The sequence below is a fragment of the Peromyscus eremicus genome, chromosome 8a (genome assembly GCF_949786415.1).
Source record: "Peromyscus eremicus chromosome 8a, PerEre_H2_v1, whole genome shotgun sequence".
Taxonomy (NCBI): domain Eukaryota; kingdom Metazoa; phylum Chordata; class Mammalia; order Rodentia; family Cricetidae; genus Peromyscus; species Peromyscus eremicus.
Genome location: NC_081423.1, coordinates 25940503 through 25959585, shown reverse-complemented (window position 1 = coordinate 25959585; position 19083 = coordinate 25940503). Strand labels below are relative to the sequence as shown.

The window sequence follows — 19083 nt, the reverse complement described above, 5'->3', positions numbered from 1 at the left end:
CTCCACATGAACAAATGGAAGATTGTTTCTCATTTATTATAAGGTTCACTTCAGGGCTATATCTGCTTTTTGAGACCTGCCTGATTGTAGAAGCTACCAGATATATTCCTTGGTGTAGCATGGGAAGGCTGGGCAGCTCCCAGGTGATCCTAATGCATAATGACGGTGCAAACACCTAACCTGGAGCCTGTTGGAGAAGGGCGACCACTCCTTGTCCTGGTCCCCTCCAGGGAAGAATTCAAACAAATGCCCAGATTGCCAAAGGGCAGGTGAAAGAAGGCTTGCAACTGTGGTGTTAGAGAATCTGAAAGATTCATAATAATGTGCTCCCAGGGCCTCTTTTGCCCTACATTTTCTGTTTAGTGTGAGTCTCTAGCTGGCTGTAAATGCTGAACATTTCCTACCCTGGGATTTTGGTTCCCATTGCATCATTATAGAACCCAGTGCCACAAAAGCTAAAACTGTTCATTCAAGTCATTAACAGAAATAACTTTGTATCATATTAGTGCATTAGGTTACACCTCGGCCAGGAAAAGTTTATGCAATGAAAATGATTGATCTAACCCTGAAATTTTGGGATGTTGTATCCTCGTTTTCTTTTCCACACTGCTGTTGATATATCTTCCCATGCATACTTTTGATTATTTCCATCATTATCCCATCTTGAAAATGACTTTCAGGTCTTTTGACAGTCTGGATCAGTCAGATAATAGACTCATACACAGGTTTTTTTTTCTTCTTTTCTTTTGGAAACACCCCATCTTTTGATCAAGTGATCTGTTCACGATCCTTTGAAGTTACTTTGAGCTTTTGGTTCTCTATGCTAATGGTTCTCAGACTTTCATATACGTCCCAACCACCTGAGAATCTTGTGAAAACACATGCTTATGTTCATTCATCAGTGGTGTGCGTGCAGTGAACTTCTATATTTCTATCAAATTTCCAGGCATTGAAGCTGGAGTTGGTGCTAGACGCTTGTTTGCATCCCATGGTTTTACCAACAGGCTAATAAAATTAGTAGAAGTAGATTTTCCTAAACACTTAGGGACTGGCTCCTGTTAATCTATGGCTTCTGATAATTTACGAGATGATTAGGAAACAAAGTTTTAAATATAATTTTGTTAATCTGGGATCAGAGAAGTCCCTGTGTTTAAAATGTGTTCCCTCCAAACTGCTTGAAGAAGCGAGTGAGTGGTTTCATATCCCAAAACAGCTTGTTTTGCTGATTACCGAGTCAGCTGAATGTTAAGGTACATGAAACTATGGAAACCAGAGTAGGGACAAGCAGACCAGGAAAGAAAATCACTTTCCCTTCATCTGTTATATAAATATAAATATTTTTGCCAAGCTTTTGAACCCAAGATGTCAAGGCATGAATCATTATGCTTTTTATCCAATTAAAGAACTCATATTTTCTCTACATTGTCACACTGGTGTATGATAGGAAAATATGACTAAGCAGCAATTTCTCACAGTTACATTAACTAGGGGTTAAATTCCATCCTAGCAACAGAAAGTTATAGCTGCTGTTAGAAGTATAGTAATTACTCTGGTCAACATTCTCCAGGAAACTCCAGCTGTCTTATCAAGCATGCTTTGTCAGGAAGACTCCTTTGCTGCTCGGAACACGAAATGTACAATAACCACAATGGCACCAACCGAAAGAGCTGAAAGAAACTACTTCAGAAGCTATGCTGCTTTTTTATTTCTTAAATTTAAATTTAAGACTCTGATAAGGCTGGTTATGTAACTAGAAAACATTCTGCTTCATTGTTCAGAGAATGCAAGACAGAGTGAGAGCAAGAGAGTGGGAGAAAGTTCAGTTCTTTGTAAAAAGGGGAAAGTGGACACTGGGTGCCACCCCTAACCAAGAAGTTATTTGCAATTGATCGCTGCTGGGAAAGGGGAAATTAATTTTCTCCAAAGGGGCGTCACTGGGTATATCAATCACACTCCAGGGCAGGTCCCATACCTGGGAGTACTTGGCCAACACAAAATCTGGTTGGTTTTTATTATTTGTTTCTGTGAGTGAGATTTTTGTTTAATTTTGGCATTCTTTCCTCATTGTTTTTCTGTTTGTTTTGATTTTTGATTTTGTGCTTTTTTTTCTGGAAGGGAAGAAAGAACACAAATTTGGTGAGTAGGGAGTTGGAGAGAATCTGGGAGGAATTAGGCGATAGGAAAACCAGGATCAAATATACCGTATGGGGAAAAATTTTGAAAGTTTTTTGCCACACACTGAAATTTTTAAAAATAAACAAGATCAATAATAATAAAGAACTTCATAGCATCGTCTACTCAAGAGAAAAGTAAATATACCTGTTAAATATACCCTATGTGCCTCAGTGTACCACCAATACCCTCTGGATAGAAGCTCAGCTCCAGACCTTATCAGGGGTCAAAATGCTTCATCTTACCAGTGTGAGTATTTATGGAATGTGTCACCATAAAGCTAATCCAGGCCAAGGTGAGTTTTAGTTCCTACAGTTACTTCCATGTTTTTGATCCTTTTCTCCTATGAGTAGAGATTTCATAGAAACAGACCAAGACATAGCGAACCTATAGACAGGTGAAGAAGTGATGGAAGGAAAAAATAGAGGGAAGTGAAGGTTTCAAAGGAACTCTCAAAGGAAAATTAGAGTTTATCATTTTCCACCCTGGTGATGGTGAACCAACCCACAGACTTAAAATTGTTAGGCAAGCCCTCTTATCATTGAGCTTAAACATTATATAAACACAGTCTAGCTGCTACATTTATGAGACATAACATACACTGCCCCCATGGAAGATGTGGACTCATTAATGTTATCCTCGTTTTACTTAGACTAAAACTCAAAGTTATTACCTTACTTGGCTCCCTGGATAAGGTGCCTAAAAACATGCGCAACATCATCTAATCTCATACTCTGTTTGGCTTGCCATGCTTAGACAGGAATACTTCATTCTCAAACTTACCAAGCTTTTCCTAAGCAGGAATTTTGCATTGGCTATTTCTTTTATGTGCATTGATGTGTATTTTACTCATCTTGGCAACTCTTGGTCTGCATATGGCAGGCTCCTGCCTATCATTCTTATATATCTTAAATGCTTCATTTACCAGAAGGTTTCCCTTGGTAATAACATGTAAACTATCACATCAAAGCTTTATATCCCACTTCTTGGGAACTCAACTGGACACTTGAAACAACAGGTTGAAAACTACTTTGAGAATTTCTGGAAACCATGGCTTTATTTTAAAAAAAAATATATGAAGATACTTATAGAATCTATAGCTTTTGTTGACCAAAAATATCTAAGTTGACTTTATATTTTAAAATATATTACACCATCAAAATACAAGTTTAGTAAGTATCTGCTGTATACCTGGCAGCATTTTAATGCCTTGTGCTCTTAGAGGGATGAAAATCAACCAGCAGCTGCTTCTCTCAAGCTTATCTTCAGATAGAGAAGTGTGATTATAAAAGGCATTAAAAAGATCATGTCTTAGAGATGGAAAGATGGCTTAGTAGTTAAGAGCATAAATTACACTTATAGAGAACATGAATTTGATTTTCCATACCCACGCAAGGCAACTCATACCTGCCTGTAACTCCAGCTCCAGGGGAGATATGATGCCTCTGGTTTTGGTGGACACTCACACACATCAGTGAATACCTACACACATACATATGCACACTTACATAGAATTAAAAATAATGGGCTGGAGAGGTAGCTTAGTGGTTAAGAGCACTGACTACTCTTCCAGAGGACTCGGGTTCAATTCCCAGCACCCACATGGCAGCTAACAAATGTCTATAACTCCAATATCTGACACCCTCACATAGATGTACATGCAGGCCAATGCACATAAAATAAAAATAAATTATAAAAATAATAAGAAGAAATTAAAATATTTTAAAATTACATAATACTAAATATCATACAGGTAAGACCTCTGTTTTTGGTGATTTTGATGTATAACTGTTGACAAAAATATGTGTTAAGAAACACCCTGGATAGCCACGTAAGAAATATTAAAACTTAAGAAAGATTCAAAGAGCAGAGTAATGACCTGTAGTTTAGGGGCTCAAAGGAGACTGCTTTGAAATTGAGATAGTTTGTCTTTGTGTTTTCCTGTTAAAATTGATATTTTTGTATATTTAAATAAGTTTCTATACTCTAGACATGACAGTAAGTAATGGAAATATAATACTAAATGCTAAATAAAGAGTCTCTACAGCCATTTAACTTACATATATATTATTTGTTTAAAGACCAATAACAATTGGAAAGATTAATGAATATGCAATATAGTGCCAATTGGACATGATGATTATGAAATAAGTTTAAGTTCAGAAAAACAACAAAGAAAAAAAGATTCACATCATTTAGGTATAGAAATTAGGGAAGGCCACTCTAACATGTGGAATTTGAATTGAATTCTAAAGGATGAAAACAGTCAAAATTATAGAGGAAATCTCTAAGAAAGAGAAACTCAGGCAGCAAGAAAGGCTCCAAGACAAGATCGTGATGAGGAGAAGAGAACAGATGTAAAGAAAAGTGAATTGAGACGTCAAGAATCAGTGAGTAGCCTGATTTGAGATTATGGTAAGGAGACTGACAGAGCCTTACAGGCCAGGATAAAGAGCTGACATTTTGACTCTTACAACTCAACTTGACACTGTTTAGGTTTTAAGATGCACTAATGTACAACCTCTATAAAACAGGAAATTTGGGTGCCAAGAAAGTATATATATATATATATATATATATATATATATATCCAACAATGTGTGCAGATTATTTATAAGCAGAAATTAAGTAAGAACACCAATGAATGAACCAACGACCTTAATAAATTGCAAGGTATTCTAAGCTCATTTATCAGAAGATACCTGAAAAGTTCGGTAAGGCACCAGTTTCTCCAACTCAGTATATACATTCAGTGTTATCTCCATTCAAATTCTAGGAAGCTACTTTACAGATATTGATAATCTCCATCTTGAGGGTATATATGAAAAGGATTTGGAATGAATAATACACTACTGAGACATCATGATAGAACCGGAAGATGACACTGGCCTACTTTAGGACTGACGAAAGCTCTCATAATCACAGCAGCATGTAACCAGAGAAAGAATAGACATAGATCAATGCAGCAAAATAGCTCAGAAAAAGACTCACGCTAATTTAGTCAGCTTAGTTTTAAAATAGACACAAAGGGAATTCAATGGAGAAAGGATAATCTCTGGAACAAATGGTGCTGTTACAATTGGGCATCCATGTCAAAATTATAAACCTAATCATAGATGTTATGCCATGCATAAAGTTAATTTAAAATGCATTGTAGGCTTTAGTGAAGATCCAAAACCTGAAAACTGCTCTATGAAATCACAAGGGGAAAGTTTTTGTGACCTTCGATGTTTGAGGTAACCTCTCAGATGCCACCTCAACAATATCCTCCCTAAAGCATTTACCCTGACGAATCCTCAGAGAAGCTGACAGGAGCTCCTGATTTCTAACAGTATTCTCTAATAAAAGATACAGCTCTTTAAAAATAAAGCCTGATCCAGGGCTGAGACAAGGCATATGCAAGATGAGTCTGAGCTATTCTGTGGTACCTGAAAGGAAGGACATTTTCAAGACAAGGGAAAAAAGAAATACCTCACACCAATAGGTAGAGTATGGCAAAGGACACAAAGTAGAACGGAGAGAATTTCCCATGCCCAAAGAGGAAATAATTCAAGAAACAAAATAGATAAAATAATAATGGAATATAATACAGTGTACAAAGTCAGTATCAACAAGTGGTTAGAAAACTAAATAGGAAGGAGTAGACAAATACCCTCTCTAAAAGAATTCCAAATGTCTTACGCAGGCATTCTACCTTCAAGTGAGTGGCTCAGTGTTTTCAGCTTCCAGTGTTGGCTGCACATGGCGATTTCCTTCCAAAGAGCACAGTAAAAGAATAGGAAAAGGAGGATGCTGATGGAGGATAAACCTGACCATCAGAACCTCAGTCAGTGGTTAGAAAGTACAGCACTACCAGGCTGCTCACATGAATCCCCACTGTGATATGTGGACAAGGACACTTCTGCTCTGTGAGTCAAAACAAAAAGTATTATTGCAGGAAAAACCACACAACACACACACAATACACACATATACCACACATGCAAACACCACACACACACACACACACACACACACACACACACACACACACTTATTCAGAGATGTTTCTCAAGTTGCTTCTTCAATACACCTCGAAACTTTTTTTTTGTTTTGTTTTGTTTTTTGTTTTTTTTGAGACACGGTTTCTCTGTGTAGTTTTGGTGCCTGTCTTGGACTTCACTCTGTGGACCAGGCTGGCCTTGAACTCACAGAGATCAGCCTGGCTCTGCCTCCTGAGTGCTGGAATTAAAGGCGTGTGCCACCACCGCCCGGCTACACCTCGAAACTTCTAAAAATGATCAAAACCAATGAAAGCTAGTTTTTTCTTCACACACAGAGGGAATGGAATGTGATATCTCAGATAAGCTCCTGGACAGAAAAGTGATACCAGATAAATGCAAGAAAACATTAATAGCTTCTTCTTTGGGGAAAACACCAAACGGTGGATGACGCCTGTGCAGCGAGAGGGCTGGGAGGACCGGGGGCCTAGGATTAGGCGGCCTAGGCAGCTTCTGCAGAAGATCGGCAGTCTTAGCGGCCACAGTCATGAATGAGGCTGTGGTTGTGGTAGCTGCAGGGCTTGTGGAGGTGAAGCCGAAGACAAGGAGTGGATCTCTGTCACCAAGGTGGGCCGCCTGTTTAAAGACATGAAGATAAAGTCGCTGGAGGAGATCTACCTGTTCTCCCTGCCCATTAATGGAATCCTAGATGATTTATTGACTTTTTCCTGGGCATATCCCTAAAGGATGAGGTTCATGCCAGTGCAGAAGCAGACTCGAGCTGGCCAGTAGACTAGGTTCAAGGCTTTTGTCACTATTAGGGACTACGATGTTCATGTTGGTCTTGGTGTTAAAGTAATCCAAGGAAGTAGTCACTACCATCCGAGGGGCCATTATCTTGACCAAACTTTCCAGTGTCGCTGTGTAGAGAGGCTACTGGAGAACAAGATTGGCAAGCCCTACACTGTTATGTGCAAAGTGACAGGCCACTGTGGCTCTGTGTTGGTGCGTCTCATCCCTGCCCCCAGAGGCACTGGCATCGTCTCTGCTCCTGTGCCTAAGAAGTTACTGATGATGGCCGGTATTGATGACTGCTACTCATCAGCCAGGGGCTGCACTGCCACCCTGGGCAACTTTGCCGAGGCCACCTTTGGTGCTATCTCTAAAAGCAACTAGAACATGGTATCAAACTGGTTATGGAAATTCAAATTTTTCATGGGAAGAACTCTGCACTTAGAAAAACTTGACATGAGTTTTATCTTAGCTGGTTTTTAAATTGGATGGTCACACACGAATAGCTTGGCCTATGTAAGTTTTTGTTTTAGTTTGGTTTAGTTTTTCCCTATCTTGAATGGTATCTTTGTTTTATTAATTTGTTTATTTTTGGGGTTATATTTTAATTACATTTCTCCTTTTTCTCCCTCTAAACTCTCCCATATGCCCCTCCCTGGAGTCCTTCAAATTTACAGACTATTTTTTAAGAATCATTAGTGTGTGCGTATATGTATTTCTATGGACATGTACATATTCATAAATGTAACCTCTCAAGTACATATAATGTTAACTGTATATATGTTTTCAGGACTGCCGGTTTGGCACTGGACAACCAATTAGTGTGCTCATCTCTGGGGAGGACCACTTCTCCAGTTCCTAAATTTACCTAATTGCTTGTAATTATTTTCATATGGTGAAGAGGTCAAAAAAATCTCATCTTTTAAATGATCTCATTGGACTTCCTATCTAGCAAATAGATTATTGAAAGATCGAATGAGGTTTCATACATGGAGATAGTTTATAAATTTTATTACAGATGTTAGAATTATCAATTACATCACAGAAGAATATATCTGTACTAGAAACACTGTCATGAACAATTCAATCATGAACTGCAAGGGAACAAAATAGTCTGAACTAATAAAAAGCTCTACCTTGCATGGAAATTAGGATTAAGGAGTCCAAACATCGAATATTGCTGCAAACATGAAACCACATGCCAAAAAAAAATTTTGAAATGTGTGGCAAGAAATCAAATTTGTAGCACTGAGAATACTTTATTACATATTGTCTAATTAGGAGAGTCTTCAAAATTCCATACACAGATCTTCCTGAAACACAATGACACCTTAAACTTAGTATAGTTTGCATTTGATGCAAAAAAGCAGAGCGAGCACACTTGTATTTTTGTACTAACTCATCTAGGGCTATGCCACTCTAACACTGTGCTCAAAAACTCTCATGATAAGTCCAAAATGACAGCCAATCAAATGTGAATCTACTTCGGTTTCCTAGGCAACTGACACACAGCTAGAGAAAGGGATTTCACAGGGTTGGGGGAAAATGCTGCAGTGATTTCACCTTAGGAATACTTTTCTTTCCAAAGGGGAAGTATAGAGTTGACAAGTGTCATGTTTGGAAGGCTATTTTCTCTTTTCCAATTTACTTTCTGGGTCTGTGTATATAGAATATAATTACTAGATACTAGCTAAGGTCTAGGTAGATAGCACAAATTCCTATTCCCCTTTAGATTCCAGGATGTACACACACACACACACACACACACACACACACACAACCAACCAGTTTGGGAAAACAGATCAATAATTCAAAAAAAAAAAAAACCCAAACATGCTGTTTAGGATCTGTGAAGACTATTGTTTTTAGGTGAGGTCATTTGAAAAATTATCTTTGGATATTAACCTTACTCTGACCTCAGTGTGAATTGAGGACTTTGCTTTATTGTCAAAAATCGGACAGAGTGGTTATTGAGTGGCATATATTAGCTTTCTCCTTTGCAGAATGTAGTGTATACCAAAGACATAATAAGAATCCAACAAACTGCTTCAAGAGGAAGAGAGAATAGAACATGAGTCTCTCACATCCTTGTCTATCCTCAACTCAAGGCATACTTGTGATTTTCTCAGTGAGCAATTGGAAAGTACTAACTTTTGAAATCAGACAAATTGTATTCTTTGATGGTTTTTCCCTTTTCTAATTCAACTCTGAGATGTATCAGTATCTGTATCTGAGATGTGATCAGTACCAATTAGCTAAGACTAATAGATGAAATAACTCTCTACTTCCATTCTTTGTAGCGTAGGATGTGTACTCAGCATTTTGAGAGAAGGTAAATCTGAGTTCTTTCTTTTTTTATTTATTTTATTAAAATTTCTATTCATTTTACATAACAACCACATATCCTCCTCTCCTCCTTCCTCCCGCCCCCAGCCTTCCCACCCATCCCACTCCCTATTCCCACCTCCTCCAAGGCAAAGTCTCCCATGGGGAGTCAGCAGAGCCTAGTACCTTCAGTTGAGGCAGGCCCAAGGCCCTCCTCCCTGCACCAAGGCTGTGCAAAGCTGTCCCACCATAGGCACTGGGCTCCAAAAAGCCAGCTCATGAACCAGGGACAGGTCCCCGTCCCACTGTCTGGGGGCCCCCAGGCAGTTCAAGCTAAACAACTGTCTCGCCTATCCAGAGGGCCTAGTCCAGTACCATGGGGGCTCCTCAACTATTGGTCCATAGTTCATATGTTTCCACTAGTTTGGCTGGCCATCTCTGTACATTTTGCCATCATGATCTCCATGTCCCTTGCTTATAGAATCTCTCCTTTCTCTCTCATCATGTCCTCCTGGAGCTTGGCCTGGTGCCCAGCCATGGATCTCTCCGTCTGATTCCATCAGTCACTGGATGAAGGTTCTATGATGACAGTTAGGGTATTCATTAATCTATTACCTATTAATAAATGGACCTCCTAAAGCTGAGAAGCTTTTGTAGGGCAAAGGACATGGTCAATAAGGCAAAACAACAGCCTACAGAATCTGAAAAGATCTTCACCAATCTCACATCTGACAGAGGGCTGATCTTATAAAATATATAAAGAATTCAAGAAACTAGACATCAAAATATCGAACAATCCGATTAAAAAATGGGCTACAGAGCTAAACAGAGAACTCTCAAAAGAAGAATCTCAAATGGCCGAAAGACATTTAAGGAAATGCTCAACAACCTTGGTCATCCAGGAAATGCAAATTAAAATGACTCAGAGTTCTTTCTTAAGCAAATAGCCATTAAGCATTTACTATATGCAGTTGTTGCCCTGTGTTGTGAGTGTCTGTCTTAGCTAAGTTTGTTGAATGAAAAGAAGAAGGTGGGCTATTTCCATTGTGTCCTAGTGAAGGCAGAATGCATGTCTAAGGGAAGACCTTACATCATTGGAAGCATTAGAGCCACTGAGAGTCAGGAGGCCTTCACTGTAATGGAAGCATTGAATGTTTCTACTAATGAATTCCATGAAGAGACACTGCTATTTGAGGGTTGTTTCTGTAGCTGAGTTTCTAAATTAGTCTCATGCTCATACTGTACCAAAGTTAACAGAAAGGGATTCATAAAATGATAGAAATGGGGAAAAAACACATTAAATCCTGTTATTTTAAATTATAGTACACCTCTTAATTGTGTGTGGATCTCATTTTTGAAGTTCACTTATGTATAAGCATGTAGTGAGAAATATCCAACATGATCTAAAATGAAATGCTCTAAGAGATTTCTGGTTGGCAGAATTTCAGATCACATAATGATTATAATAATTGGACTCTATGACCGTTTCCCAAGGAAATTCACTAAGACCATTAAGACAAGTAAATGAATATATGTTATACATAAAAACATCTGAGTGCGTGAAATAATGTAGTATCTGGGGCATAAAGGAGATTCCATGTAATTTTGAATGTTTCATGTATAGTGCATGCACCTATTCATACTATATCCACAGTGTCAAATTTTAGACTCTTAACCTAATAAAATATTATATAAAAGTAATATAAAATGAGTCAAGTCAGAATTTATCAGTATAAGAGAATTTCAGCTTTTCTTGGTGTAGCTATTTTATAATAAGATGGATTATGCTGTCTACAACTGACCCTGCTGCCTCCAGAGTTTGGGGTTTTAAGAATAATATCAACTTTATAGTTTTTATGCATATATCTGTAAATACCTGAATTGAGCAATTCATAAATGATTGCAAGGTTGAATATGAAAAGAAAGTCTTACCTCCCTCCCTTGCAAGTATTAAAAACAAAACAAAACAAAACACTAACAGAATTACAGTCTTGATTATTGTCTTTAAACTGTCAAATACTCAGGTCCAAATACCCTCTATTTTCTTCTATTTGTGAATAGCTAAGGAGAGAGAGGAGGGAAGGAGGAAGGGAGTGTTGGAAAGGGAGGGAGGGAGGGAGAGAGAGAGAGAGAGAGAGAGAGAGAGAGAGAGAGAGAGAGAGAGAGAGAGAGAAACAGCACCCAGAAAATACTGCCCAGTATAGCTATTCTTGGATGATTCTCTCAGGTGGTTAATCACCAGGATTAATTAGCAAGCAGCTACTGTGGGAACCTGATCTTTCCTCCCTGAGTCTTCATTGCACATCACTAGGTATTTCCTAAAATCAGGTGGATCAAGTCTGTAAAGTAAGCCCTGAGGCCTGCTCCAGAAGGAAGGATGTTCAGTGCTCACAGGTATCCATCCCAACAGTAGGAGTCATGCTCTGTGTGCTGAGTGAGGCAACCACTAAAAAAATACATCTGTTCCCACCCACACCTTCTCCCACTGACAAATGCTGGGCTCCTGGGGCCAGAATTCTAGAATTTTATTCCAAAAAATACATTTATGAAAAAAGGGGGAGGAAGAAATAAAGAAAAGGCTGTCAGCAATATAACACCTGCCCCAAATTGAATATCTAATTATGCCCACACCCCTAAAATAGTACTTTGCAAAGCAACCAAGTGTTGCTGTCTCAAATCAGTGCACGCGTTAAAATGGGACCACAGTTAAACACATCTGCTCATGAAGCTGGCATGCTAAGAAATACGAAGATGCTTGCTAGAACAGAATAAAATATCTGCTCTCCTAGCACCAAATTCTCAGCTGGTTAAGAATACCACCTACTCTACACAGCTGCATGTAACTAAGTGGCAGGTACCTGGTTGGCCTAACACATTATATACCCTCCTTCTCCTTCTTCTCCTCCCCCTCCCCTTCTCCTCCTCCCCCTCCATCTCCCATCCCCCTCCCTCTCTTTGTCCTTCTCCTCCCTCTCCCTCTTCCTTTCCTTCCCCCTTCTCTCTCATCCCCCTCTCTCCTCTCTGTCCATCCTTTCTCTCTTTCTCTCCTCCCCTGCCTCCTTATAGTACTGCCTGTCTTCTCACTTGTGACCCTATTACCTACTAAATCAGTGCCCTGATCTGAGGACAGGGATTGTAGTTATGTACCACCACAGCTGGCTCATTTATAAACCTGTGCTGGCTTTATGGGGAGGGAGGGAAGTGATGAAAAGTACAGACATTATTAAATAAATGTGATCCATTTATTCTCATAGATGTTATGGTTGAATAAGCGTGTTGTCTTTTTGTACAGCATTATTACTATAGACATTCATGTTTTTTTATATCATTATGTTGGATATATATATATATATATATATATATATATGTTGGAACTCAGATATTTATTCTAGGATGACTGATAAAAGCCTAAAGAACTGCCTTCAGGATTCAGAAAAATGGATGCCTGAAAGAGGTATATAAATAAGAGGTATATTTGGGGTTTATTTTTAAAGGAGAAGAAAACCCCAAGTATTTATTTCAGGGAGTAATAAATTATGGCTTAATATTACAAACAACCTACAAATCAAGTTTCTGTTATATTTATGCATCTTTTTGTACCGTGGATGAAAGCACCAAAAGCATAGATTATAAAGACCTTAGAAAAACTTCTGCATCCTAAAGACGCTAGAAGAGCTAACAGAACACCAAAATAAGCACTGCTGAATCTTTAATATATGAAAAAACTATTTTTAATTGCTATTAGTGGTATGTATTTCCAAAGCTGCCTTCAAAGTACATGGTAAAATGATACTCTCTGCTACAGGGTGATTGAGTACATACAGCTTTCCTTGGCCTCCAAAACATAGTCATCGCACAGAAACCACTTAAGCATGTTCACTTTCCCCTTTCTCTAGTATTCAGGAGAACTTTTCATGGCAAGATACAGGCAGAGGTCGAGACTTCTTAAACAGGACTCCATCCACTCAGGCACTAAGGCCAACAATCAATAAAGGAGACCTCATGGAATTAATAAAGCTAAACAGCCAAAGCAAGAGTTAATTGAGTGAAGATGCAGACCCCAAAGTGGGATAACATCTTTGCCAGCTACACATGTGCACAGAAAGTTCTAGAATACAGAAAGCACTGCTAAACTACAACAACAGCAACTAAACAAGAAAGCAGACAACCCAGTTCCAAAGTGGGCTTGAGAATGGAACTTCAGCCACTCAAAAAAAAGAAATACAAATAGCAAGTAAAATTTTTTTTTATTTTGAATTAAAAGGTTGTTTTTTTTTTCCATTTTCCATACCAACCACAGTTCCCCCTCCCTCCCCTCCTTCCACTTACCCCTCTCCACTTTCCCCCCACCCCCCAGCCACTCTTCAGAGAGGATGAGGCCTCCCATGGGGAGTCAGCAAAGTCTGGGTCAAGGATGGTCTAGTTCGGGGGAGGGACAGAGAGGGAGAGCAGTGAAAGAGATATCTTGATAGAGGGAGTCATTATGGGTTTAGGGAGAAACCTGGTGCTAGGGAAATTCCTGGGAACCCATAAGGATGAACCCAGCTAAGACTGTAAGCCATAGTGAAGAAGGTCCCTGAGCCTTCTCCTGTAATCAGGTCAATGACTACCCTAATTGTCATCATAGAACCTTTATCCAGTAACTGATGGAAGCAGGTGCAGAGATCCACAGCTAAGCACTGGGCTGAGCCTTTGGAGTCTAGCCCAAGAGAGGGAGGAGGGGTTATATGAGCAAGGGGTCAAGATCATGATGGGGAAACCCACAGACAGCTGACCGGAGCTAGTTGGGGCTCACTGACTCTGGATTGACAGCTGGGGGACTTGCATGGGACTGAGTAAGTAAATAGTTTTAAAGGTGTTCAGCATTCTTATTAAGGAAGTGAAAACTAAGACTACTTTGAAATTCCATCTCACTGTAGTAATAACAGCTGTCACCAGGAAAAAAGAAAACAAATGCGGGCATGGATGTGGAGAAAGCAGAACGCTTATTTTTCTTGGTGAGAGGATAAACTGCTGTGGCCGCTATGGAAATCAGTTGTGGAGGTTCCTCAGTAAACTAAAAATAGAGCTATCAGCTGACCCAGCTATACCAACCCTGGGCACACATACTCAATGACTTTACATCCTAAACAGATATTCTTTCACATCACCTTTATTTCTGTTCTGTTCACAATAGCAAGTGAGTGGACTCAGCATAGATGTCCTTCGACTGATGAATGGAAAATGAAAATGGGAATGAGAAATGAAAAAAAATATATATATATATATATATATATAGATAGATAGATAGATAGATAGATATAGAGAGAGGGGGAGGAAGGGAGGGAGAAATTAAATCATGAACTTTTCAGAAAAAAAAGTATAGAATTGGAAAAATATCACATAATTCAAGAAATCCAGGCTCAGAGAGACAAACACCACAAGTTCTCTCACATTAGCAGCTCCTAGTTTCTAATGGGTACATGTGTGTATTTATGTGAGACTGAAGTGTATGGAGGCCAAGAAACTAGAAAGGGACCCATGAGAGAAGGAAATAATTGGCTTAATTGGAGAAGGGTGTGAAGAGAAGAGAGGTGGGCAAGGGTCAATTCCAATTAAGAATGTATAAAACCATCGTAAGAAAATACGCTAGTTTATCAGCTAAGTGCAAACATGAAAATATTTTATGTGGCAACTGCTTAATCATCAAGAGTCAGCCAGTCGGTGGTGGTGCACGCCTTTAATCTCAGCACTCAGGAGGCAGAGGCAGGCGAATCTTTGTGAGTTCCAGGCCAGCCTGGTCTACAGAGCGAGATCCAGGAAAGGCGTAAAGCTACACAGAGAAACCGTGTCTTGAAAAACCAAACAAAAAAATCATCAAGAGTCTGCTTGAGAAGGAACAGAATGCACTTCACAACGATACCCAAAGAAGCTGAGCTTCAGTGTAACAGTAAAGAAGTGAACAAAGTGTTGCAAGTGTTTCTAAATTCTTGAAACAACTTATTCTACTTTACCCTAATCAATTCCCAAGTAGGTAACATCTGTATATTGGAATGTAAAGTAGAATGCTCAAGAGATTTTCTTATTTGTTCAAGATCTAGGTCACTATGAGACTTTGAGGCTCATGAGATGGCAAGGGTAATGAAATATCCCCCACCTCCGTGCTTGCAACAGGCAGGAGAGCTGACCTGGGGGCAGGAGAACGGAAGAGCTGGCCCTGCTCCTTACCAAGTACAGAAATCTGGAGAGCGGGTCCCGCACCTGGCCTGGACAAAATAGTAAAGCTGGCCATGGTGGTATGAGTTGAGTGCAGGTGAGATGGACCTCAGGGTGTGAGAGCAGAACTGGCCCTGCTCCTCGCTGGCTGCTACACTGAGTGAGCTAGACAGGGCAGTGCTGAAGAGCTCACCTGGATGGTGATGGTGAGGAAATACCTGGCAGACTGACCAACCCAACTACCACCGAGGCCCAGAACCAGGACTACGAGGTAGCCCACCCCAACACCCACCTCATCTATGAACGTCTGGAGCTTGTGGAGTGGCCAGACCTGCAGATCCAAAGCTACAGGGTCTCCATGACACAAGGCAACAGTAGGATATCCAAGAAGAGCCCCAGCAAGGGCCCAGTATCCAGAAGGTAGCAGAAGCCAGTGGCCTTGAGCCACACCAAAGACTCATTGCAAAGAACACTCACAAGTAAAGAAGTATGCACTAAAGGGTATACTGTGACTCACTGAGCCACACTGAGACTTTTTTTTTGTTTATTTTTTCTTTCTTTCTTTGTTTTTTTTTTGGGGGGGGTGACTTTTAAATTTTGTTTGGGGGTAGGTTGCAAGGGCAGAAGTAAGGGGACAGGGAGATGAGTGGGGTGGGAAGGCAGGGTGTGAAGTCCACAAAGAATCAATAAAAAGTTTTAAAAAATTAAAAAAGGAAGAAAAAAGACTTTGAGGCTCAAATCTTCACCTGTAAACTCATTCTACTGGCTTTGAAAGGTAAAATAAGTTACTTCTGATCTTCTTTAGCTATCGTAGCTCTAGACAGAGGCTTGATTTTTGATATGTGATTTTTTACATGTATTTTAAAAACTAAACCATGGCAACAGAAACATCTACAACAGCATTTTATGATTTAGAGAGCATTCCCACAAAACCTTTTTCACTACATCCTTACAGGAAGTACGACTTTAAGCAGGACAGACATTGTGATCTCATTATTACAAAAAAAAGAAAATACGGTCTTAGAAAAACTACATGTTAGTCGATATGCTCAAGGTCACAGAGCCAAAGATCTCCAGTGTCAAGAATTATTCTCCAATGACAATAACACTGCCTGGGGAGGTTTCTGGAAGCAGGGACTTCTGGGAAACTGTAAAGAGACGTCTTTGCTTAAAGTAGACTCGGCAGATAATTTGCAATTTTATTTAGCAATCAGGATCTCTGATACCATTTTTAAATCACTCTTCATTGCAATCAGTTCTAAAAATAGAACTGATTAATATTGCCACAAAAATAGTAGACAAGTCAGGTTTAGATTGCAAAGTGATGATGGGAAAAGAACCTAGCTAGACCAAGTCCTAGACCTTGAGTTTATAAATACTTCTCTGAAATTAAATTAAAAAATTACAACAAAATTTGTAATGTAGGAAGGGTAAATGCATTAGCCTGTTGTGATAAGGGGAGAAGATATAGATACAGAATACATAACAATTGATTAATAGCAGTGCCCAAGGTCACATAGGCATCTCAAGGTCATGTAGCTAGGTTATGTCAATGGAAATATTTTAAAATAGAGTTTATATTTTATCTTTTAAGCATCACTTTGACATTTCAGAAAGAGGGAGATTACCAGATTAAATTTAACAATTTAAAACTGTAAAGAAAACCTGTTTAATCTATATGTGTCAGCAAATGCCCAACAATCGGACAATATATATTTACCACTATGTGAGCAAGCATTAGGATATGTCAACATAAAAAAAAAAAAAAAAGGAATGTATTTCCTCTGGATAAATGTGAAGCTTTATTTCAGTGGAATTTTGTTGCTCACTATTTAAGAATATGTCTGATTTAATGTTTCTTTTTATAACTTTATGCTCTTTTAATTTCATTTATATAGATTCTAATGACTTTTTTTCAAAATTTCATTATTAGAACAATACAATGAAGGTCTCTACAAGTGTCATATGACTATAGGTCAATTTCAGGATGAGAATACTTCAGCTTGTGTGGAATGTTCACAGAGTCATTATATAAGTGCTACCTGGAAGAAAAATCATATTTAGATTTGTTGTGCATATGGGAGGGGATGATAGCTCATCTCAACAGTCAATTTGATCTGATCTAGAATCACTTAAGACACCAGCCTTCCAGCATGCCAGTGATTATTTACACAGGTGAATGGAGGTGAGACCCACCCTGTGCAGCCACATTCCATGGGCTGGAGTTTCCTGGACAGAATAAGAGGGAGAAAGCAAGCTGAGCTGCAGCATTCATCACTGTCTGCTCCTTGACTGTGAGTGCACTGTGACCGGCTGCCTGATGCTCCTACTCCATGAAGTCCCTCTCCAATAAACCCTTTCTTCTTTCCTTTGCTTTTGGCAGGTCATTTTTTTTTTTTTAAAGCAAAATGACAAATGGCTAAAACAGGGAGCTTTCCCCCCTCCCAATTTTAACTAGGAGGAAATGCGCAAAGCATCCCGTTTCATTACAATGACATCAACACAACAAAGAACCAAGCTGGGGCTGAACCCCAGAGTGGTAAGGGATCAGCTTCCTTGGAAGCCATGCCCCTGTGAATGGTCAGCATTTACATGAATGTAGTATGGTCAACCAGACTGTTAAAACAGCTGTCAGGCTTAGTCTAACATGCCAACTGAGGTATGTCTGAATACTTGGTACAGAAAGCTCTGCTTGGATCACCAGTGGAATTTCAAGTATGAGCTGAGCCACAATCAGATCAACTGCAGAGATGGCAAAACTTAGCTCAGAGGCACACATTCCACATTCCATTATTCTCTTGAATAAAGCAAATTGTGCCTAAATTCCAAGTGTCCGACACAATGTTAACTCTGATTTTTGCATGTCTTGACAAAGGGAGCACTATCATTCTGGGAAGTGCTTTGAACTCATATGTCGCATGATTTTCCTTGGGTATATTTAGATTTGCAAAAGTCGTAGTCATCAGGATTTTTGACCTTGTTTCTGACCTATTTTCAAAGGACATTTTGATCCTTCTTTATATTCTTAAATGCATTTCTACACAGCATGTCTTTAGAAATGTCTAATCTGCATTTATGCCTTTCTCTGTTATCTGTTTTTTGTGAACATAAATGTCTTTAAGTCTGTATTACATATATACACAGGTATATATAGAAATTTGGATACAGATATACAAGCATTGGTATCTCTACACAAGGCTGTCTCTGTCAATATGGAGACACTGACTGATGTGTGTGTGTGTGTGTGTGTGTGTGTGTGTGTGTGTGTACTTATTGAGGCATATTTAAGGATATCATATGTAGATATGTAACACTGGAAACAAATATTTTATAGTAAATAATCTCTTTCTCTCCAGGCCTACATCAAATACTAAGACCCTCTATAAAATCTCTCACCTTCATTAAATCCCTGTTACTTCCTTTAAATCTCTCAACAGAATACATATCTCATGAAGCTTTCTCAGTCAATCTCAGAGTACTAATGAGCGCCTGCATGTGTTGAGATATCCCTCAACCTCAGGTTCCTCAGTCGCCAACTTACATCTGAGAGGTAGCTATTTGTAGGGCCCTGGCCCTCCCATCTTGAGTAAACTGCTGCCTGCTTGCCGACCTTGACCAG

The 19083-nt window shown here is 39.2% G+C and overlaps 1 pseudogene; it reads left to right on the top strand.

The window, feature by feature from the left end:
- Positions 1–159: 159 nt before the first annotated feature.
- Positions 160–7328, top strand: LOC131916545 (small ribosomal subunit protein uS5-like; annotated as a pseudogene).
- Positions 7329–19083: the final 11755 nt, after the last annotated feature.